The sequence below is a fragment of the Macaca fascicularis genome, chromosome 10, assembly GCF_037993035.2.
Source record: "Macaca fascicularis isolate 582-1 chromosome 10, T2T-MFA8v1.1".
NCBI classification, from domain to species: Eukaryota; Metazoa; Chordata; class Mammalia; order Primates; family Cercopithecidae; genus Macaca; species Macaca fascicularis.
The window spans coordinates 106,443,528-106,451,964 of record NC_088384.1 but is presented as its reverse complement, the minus strand read 5'-3'; positions in this window follow the sequence as shown (position 1 = coordinate 106,451,964).

Below are 8,437 nucleotides of genomic sequence, written 5' to 3'. Positions count from 1 at the left end.
TAAACAGTTCTCCCGAGCAGATCAACTGCTTTGCATAAATGGTGATCTCACCAAGACTTCCCGACAACCCTGCAAGGCAGGTATTGTCATCCCATTTTAAAGATGAGAAAGCCTGAGTCCCACAGCTCTAAGCAGCAGATCCTGCACCCCCTAACTGCAGAGCTGTGCCCCTTCCAAGACCCAAGTTCACCGACCCCAGGTGCCAGAACTCAGGATCAACTTGGTTTATAATATGTGTGACAAATCTACGTATATGTAGAGTCTGTGAGTGTGTGTGTAGAGTACATGTGTCAAAGCGCTATGTATGCAGTCTATATGCGTGTGTATGTCTCGAACCCACACGTACAAATAGAATGCAAATAAGTAGGTATTCTACAGGTAATCTATAGGAATATTGAATGTGTGTCTAATATATGTGCCAAATCTATATGTATGCAAAATATATATGTGTGTAATATATGTGTAGAACCTATATGAATGTAGAACATATATGTGTATATAATGTGCATGTAGAATCTACATCTATGTGGACATATATGAGTGTGTGTGAAATATGTGCATAGGATCTATATCTACGAAGGACATATATGAGTGTGTCTAATACGTGCATAGGATCCATGTCTACATAGGACATATATTGAGAGTGTGTGTGTGTGTGTGTGTGTGTGTCTAATATGTATGTGGAATCTCTGGTTTCACTTGCCCTGTATCTCTGGGCAGCAGGTACATTGTGGAGGGGGGAGAAAACAATGACTACCTTTTCCCACCTCAGCCTGCACCACCCTGGACCAGCCACTGTTCCTTACTCCCCTCTGGTCTCCTGCAGTCACCTGGCCTCCCTGCTCTGCCCTTACCCCCAACCCATTCTCCCGTTGGGCTGGAGGGATACTATTAGAACTGAGGTCAGGTCAGGACGCTCTGCTCAGAGCTTTCCATGGCTCCCACCTCTCTTAGAGCAAAGCCTAAGTCCTCACAACAGCCCAAAAGGCCCTGCCTGGTCTGGGACCTCCCTCGTGGCCTTCCTGATCTCCTAACCGACGCTGTCTCCCTCTTCCCCTTGGCTACAGCTGTGCAGCCTCTTTCTCTGGGGCCAGGCACGCTACAGCCTGTGCGCTTGCAGTTCCTGTCCCCCCCACAGATCCCCTGCCCCAGATGTCACTTCATTCAAGTCTCAGCTGAAATATCACCTCCCTGAAGAGGCCTTCCCAGATTCTTTCCATCTCCTTCCCCGATTCTCTCCAGCTCCTTCCCGTGTGGATGTTCCTAAGACACTCCCATGCGACGTTCTCCCACCACCCAGCACGGTGCCTGACATGCAGTAGGTGCTGAGCCACTGGCTGATGGGTGAAGGGGCAAAACCAGCCAGCAATCAGGTCAGCGCTTGTCCTGCTGAATCTCCTCTCAGGCCACCCAGGATCTGCATGGCTTCACCTGGCCTCTGCCCACCACTGTCTTCCCACCAGCCCACCTACTCCACTTCCTTCTTGTCTGAGGCTAGAAGTTACCAGCAGAACCTTTCTCTACCTACATTCAATGGCTTATTTTTACAAAAAAAGCAAAACGGGAAGTGTCAGCAGCAACACCCTTCACCTCCCATTCCAGGGTGTTTCTCTGTCACTGCTGGGCCCCATAGGGAAATTCTGCCTCCTGGGACAGTCCCGCCTGGTGTGCAGGAACCGGTGTTCCAGGTAGCTCAAGTTTCCGGATAACTGAGGATAACCTCCGGAATGAAGGAACGGAAAAAGCATGGCCTGTGGTTGACTCTAACCCACCAAGGAGCTCTGTTAGGCCAGCACTTTTGTATTTTAACAGCCCTATTGAAATATAATTTACCTACCGTAAAATTCACGCTGTAAAAATGTACAATTTAATGGTTTTAAGTAAATTCACAGAGTTATGCAATAATCACCACAATCAATTTTAGAACATTTTCATCACCTCCCCAAAACACGCTGTACCCATGCCTACTCCCCATACGCCCTCACCCCAGCTTCCCCAAACCACCAATCTACTTGCTGTTTCTATAGATCTGCCACTTCTGGGCATTTCCTAGGAATGGAATCGTGCCCTATGCGGCCTTGTGTCTGGCTTCTTTCACTCAGCATCATGTTTTTGAGGTTCATTCACATTGTAGCGTGAATTCGTAGTTCATTCTTTTTATTGCCAAATAATATTCCATTGTACGACCCCACCACATGGTGTTTACCCATTCATCCAGTGAGGGACACTGGAGCTGTTTTCGCCGTGCAGCTACGATGAATTGTGCTGCCATGAACATTTGTGTGTGAGTTTTTGCGCAGACATATAGTTCTGTATCTCTTGGGTATATACCTAAAAGTGGAAAGTCTGGGTTATATGGTAACTCAATCTGCACTTTTGGGGAACTGCTAGACTGTTTTCCAAATTGGCTGTACCTTTTTACCATCCCGCCAGCAAGATATGAGAGTTCTAGTTGCTCACACCCTTGCTAACATTTGCTAGTGTCTGTCTTTCTGCTCATTTGCCATCCCAGAAGGTGCAAGGTGGTAAGTCAATGCTTTGCCTTCATTAGTGGGAAATGTTTAAAAATTGGGAGAGTTTCTTATTTTTTTATTTTTATTTTTTTGAGACTGAGTGTCTCTCTGTTGTCCAGGCAGGAGTGCAGTGGCACGACCTCGGCTCACTGCAACCTCTGCCTCCTGGATTCAAACGATTCCCCTCCCTCAGCCTCCTGAATAGCTGGGATTACAGGCACCTGTCACCATGCCAGGCTAGTTTGTGTGTGTGTGTGTGTTTTTAGTAGAGAGGGCTATAACATGTGTTTTAGCCCAGATGAGGTCCACAAACATGAAGAACTTTCATCACTTGGCCTTTCTGGAATTGACTTTCCCTCAGGAGGACCGGGGGTTGAACCGTGAATACATTTTCCTACATAGTATATCCTACCTTGACACAGGGTACAGGTTAACGTTCCCTTATCCAAAATGCTTAGGACCAGAAGGGTTTTGGATTTCTGTATTTTTCAAATTTTGGAATCTTTGCATATACATAATGAGATATCTTAGGGATGAGACCCAAGACCCAAGTCTGAACATGACATTTACTTGTGTTTCATACACACCTTGTACACACAGCCTGAACGCAATTGTACACAATTTTTTTTTTTTTTTTGAGATGGAGTCTCGCTCTGTTGCCCAGGCTGGTGTGCAGTGGCGCGATCTCGGCTCACTGCAAGCTCTGCCTCCTGGGTTCATTCCATTCTCCTGCCTCAGCCTCCCAAGTACCTGGGACTACAGGCGCCCGCCACCGCGCCCGGCTAATTTTTTGTATTTTTAGTAGAGACGGGGTTTCACCGTGTTAGCCAGGATGGTCTCGATCTACTGACCTTATGATCCGCCTGCCTTGGCCTCCCAAAACTCTGGGATTACAGGTGTGAGCCACTGCACCCAGCCTGTACACAGTTTTTAATAATTTTGTGCATGAAACAAATTTTGTGTACGTTGGACCATCAGAAAGAAAGGAGTCCCACGCCTATCTCAGTCGCCCACGTGGACAATCTGTGGTTGTTTGGCATCACCCTTATTCCTGCCTCTGAATTTATATGCTATCAATGAGCAATCATTGTCTTATACTTACTCACACATAAGTACTCCATGGTAGAAAGTATGACATAGCATTAACACGGTGGAAAAATAAGGAGTTCAGGGTGACCAAGCAGAAGAGCGATATCAGCCGATACTGGGCTCAGCCGTGAAACAGCAGTGACAACAGACCACCGCAGGCTTTCACTTATGGTGTCAGGTCGGCACTCAAAAAGTTTCAGATTTGGGAGCATTTCGGATTTCAGATTTGTGAATTAGAGATGCTCAACCTGTATTCTCACGGGGATCCTGGAAGGGATTCATTGTCCCTGTCTCCAGATGAGAAAACTGAGGCTTTCTGAGGAGAGAGCACATGGTCTGACCGGGGTCACATGCTGGTGAGCGTCCGGGCTGGGATTCCAGGCAGCTGGTCTGACCTTTCAGCCCTGTGGTTTTTGGTTTTTGGTTTTTTGCAGAGACAGAGTCTTGCTATGTTGCTCAGGCTGGTCTTGAACTCCTGACCTCAAGCGATGCCACCATGTCCGCCTCCCAAAGTGCTGGGATTACGGTGTGAGCCAATGCACCTGGCAGTCCTGTGCCTTCTGTGACATTACATGGTCTGTGAGGCCCCTGGGTCTTTCTCACATCCTCACACTGCGGTGGGCAGCCCGAGACGCAGGTCTCTTTCTTAAAAGAATTGTGTTTGAGCAAAAAAGCCCAGAGAAGTCACCATTTTTCCACCTCAAGATCTCATATAGTTCTGATAGTTATAGATGCAGGGCGGTCTCAATTTCAAATGTTCAAGTCCTAAATGGATTGATTCACTGGACTATGAGTTCCAGCAGGGAGGGGACCTTACCTATTTGTTCACTCCCATGTCCCTTGTAAGAAGCACCTTCCAGGCACAAGGTATCTACTGTGGAAATATGTGTCTGATGAATGAATGGAGCGGGTGATACATTTATTTATTTTTACTTTTATTTTTTTGAGACGGAGTTTCACTCTTCTTGCCCAGGCTGGAGTGCAATGGTGCGAACTCAGCTCACTGCAACCTCCATCTCACGGGTACAAGTGATTCTCCTGACTCAGCCTCCCGAGTAACTGGGATTACAGGCACCTGCCAGCAAGCCTGGTTAATTTTTTTTTTTTTTTTTTTTTTTTTGTATTTTTAGTAGGAACGGGGTTTCACCATGTTGGCCAGGCTGGTCTCAAACTCCTGACCTCAGGTGATCCTCCCACCTTGGCCTCCCAAGCTGGTGATACATTTAAAAATAGAGTTTCCAATCTTTTTTTTCATGACTTTTTTTCAAAACTTTTTTTTCAGCAAAGGTGTTTTGCTAAATGTCTGAACAAATATGCTTAAATGTATCTACCCTACTGCTTAGCTTCAGATCACGACTCCTCCTTCCCTTATAAGCAAGTTACTCACCTTCTCTGGGACTCAGTCTCCTCATCTAGAAAATGGAGATAAGCATGTACCTACCTGAAAGTCAGTGCGGGTACCTGTAAAGCTCTCAGGACACTGTGGGAATTAGTGACTGTATTCATTATTATTATTATTATTATTTGTTTTCATCTGAGAGCCAGGCCAGGAGTTTGGGGGACAAAGGTGAATCAGGCTGCTAACTCTAGGTGACTCAGATTCTCGCCTGCATGATGGAGAGTTCACAAGAAGGGTCATGGTGTCCTCTGAGAAATGACAAGGAACCAACTAGTCCATGAACGTGAGGGGAAGTGACTGAATGGTGGTTAGCATGAGCTGGAAAATGCACACTCGGTTGAATTGCTCAATCCATCCGGTGACATCAAGGCCCTCGGGTACACTAGGGGAGCCAGGTACGTGCTCAGGGCCCAGGGTAGAGGGGCCGGGCCTGAATGACAGAGGGGATCCCCGCAGCCTAGAGCTGGAGCCTCCCAAGCCCTGGAGACATGGGGGGCCTTTGGAAGGAGGAGACATGAATGCTGCCTCGGCTGTTTTTGGCTTAACGCTGGGGTGTCCCTCAGCCTCCCACCTGCCTGGAGAAGAAAGTCATGTTCTTTAAAAGATGGAGGTCTGGCTGGGCGCGGTGGCTCACACCTGTAATCCCAGCACTTTGGGAGGCCGAGGCAGGTGGATCATATGAGGTCAGGAGTTTGAGACCAGCCTGACCAACACGGTGAAACCTCGTCTCCACTAAAAGTACAAAAATTAGCCAGGTGTGGTGGCAGACGCCTGTAATCCAGCTACTCGGTAGGCTGAGACAGGAGAATCACTTGAACCCAGGAGACAGAGGTTGCAGTGAGCCGACATCCGGCCGTTGCACTCCAGCCTGGGCAACAACAGCGAAACTCCGTCCGTCTCAAAAAAAAAAAAAAAAAAGATGGAGAACCTGGGATTACCCTCAGACATCAGGAGTGTCTCGGGGGCTCAAGCTTCTGGCAGTTCCTTTACTTGCTCAGATTTACTGAGCACTTACCATGTGCTGGCATTGTGCCCATTACATTACTCGAAATAACTCATTAATCCTCATAACACCCTGTGACATTGGTGGTTTGTTACCATCCCCAATTCACAGATGGAGAAACTGAAGTCCAGAATGGCAGAGTCTGAACTCCGTGGAGGAGCTGGCAGGTAGGGTAGTTTCTGGCGTCCTCCTACCTGAACCCTGAATACATCTCCAGGTCACAAATATGCCGGGCAGCCAGATGAAGCCTCTGGTGCTCAGCCTCCCTGGCAGTGACAGTCAGTCCCTCTGCACTATTCAGAAGACAGTGGCAATGTCAAGGGCAATTTGGAAGCAACCACTAATCCATAGATTTTGGCACACTGGTCCAATCCTGTTGACTGTAAGGAACAGAAACTCAAACTCAAGAGGCTTTAAAAGTGAGGAAACTTATCTCATAGATCAGATGTTTGGAAGTGATGGAGAATCAGAGATTGGTTAATTTGGCAGCTTGGTGACATCAGCAAAGACTCAGGTCCTAGAACTCAGGCTTTGTCTTCCAGCTGGCTCTCCTCATTGACTCAAGATGGCTGCTGCTGCTCCAGACATCACAGCCCTTCTCCAACAACACTTGTGAGATAAAACCTCCCTCTCCTTTTTCCTTTTATCTAAGTGCTCTCATAAATAATTTTTTTAAGTGTGGGCAGCATTGGAAACTACATGTAATGATGTTTTATAAATGCTTTTTAAAATTGTATTAAGAACATTTAATTTGAGAGCTACCTTTTTAACAAACTTTTAAGTGTACACTATGGCATTGTTAGCTATAGATATGATGTTGCACAGCAGCTCTCTAGAACTTACTCATCTTGCATAACTGAAACTTCATACCCACTGAACAGCAACTCCCCATTCCTGCCTCCCTCAACCCCTGGCAACCACCTTCTACTGTCTGCTTCTTTGAGTTTGGCTGTCGGAATCACGCAGCGTTTGTCCTTCTGGGACTGGCTTATTTCACCCAGCATAAGGATCCAGCAATCTCACCCCTGGATATTTATTCAAAATGACTGAAGTCAGGCTCTCAAAGAGATATTTGCACTCCCATGTTCATTACAGCATTATTTACAATAGCCAGGGTGCAGAAAAATTTCCATTTAAGGATGGAGGAATAAAGAGAATGTGGTACATGCATACAAAAGAATATTATTGGCCAGGCATGGTGGCTCACGCCTGTAATCCCAGCACTTTGGGAGGCTGAGGCGGGTGGATCACCTGAGTTCGGGAGTTTGAGACCAGCTGACCAACATGGAGAAACCCTGCCTCTACTAAAAATACAAAAAATTAGCCAGGCATGGTGGCACATGCCTGTAATCCCACCTACTCGGGAGACTGAGGCAGGAGAATTGCTTGAACCTGGGAGGCAGAAGTTGTGGTGAGCCGAGATCACGCCATTGCACTCCAGCCTGGGCAACAAGAGCGAAACTCTGTCTCAAAAAAAAAGAATATTATTCAGCCTTCAAAAAGAAGAAAACTTGTATTATACAAAGTGAAATAAGCCTCTGTCTCTCTCGCTTGCCCTCCAACAAATTTCTCAACACATCTCATTGGCCAAAATCACATTCCATGTCCAGCCTAAATCAATCACTGGCCTTGTTGGGGTGGGGGGCACCGTGGCTGACTTACAGCAACGGAAATCAGTCCCCTGAGGCTTGGCTGAGGCTCCATCTTCCTGGAGCCCATGGAAGGGGTAGGGGCATGGAGTTCTTGTGCAAAATGAGCAAAATAGGTTCTGTTAGGAAGGAGGAAGTTGGGGGATGGCTGAAACGGGAATAGCTCATTGCCGCTATCAGCATATCTGCTTCTTGCTGTCGGGATCTACTGAACTGCCTCCGTTTCTGGGTTGTTTTGAACTGACTCTTCCGCTTTCTCATAAATTCTGTAAGCTCACTCATGTTCCTCTAATAAATTTCCTTCCCACTTAAGTTAGCCAAATCTGAATCTCACCGAGGCCCCAGATTTCCTCAGTGATCATCTTTAGCATCATCGTCACCAAACCATCTCTGCTGGTATTTATTGAGCACTTACTATGTGCTGGGTCCTGTGAGACGCACTTTACTTACAGCAGATATTCTCAACCAGGGGGTGATTTTGCCCTGCAAGGAACGTTTGGCAACGTCTGGAGATATGTGTTGCTGTCACAACTCAGGGAAGGGGGTGCTACTGGCATCTAGTGGGTATCGAGGCCAGGGACACTGCTAAACAAGTCCTGCAATGCACAGGACAGCCCCCAGCCAGGAGTTATTTGGCACCAAACGTCAGTAGAACAGAGACTGAGCAACTCACTCCTAACCAAACCTGGGGTATTTCACAGAGAAGCAGCCGGTCCAGAATGCCCAAGGACCCAGGTTGAGAAAACTTGCCTTGCGCTGTAAAGCAGTGAATGGCCGAGAAGCA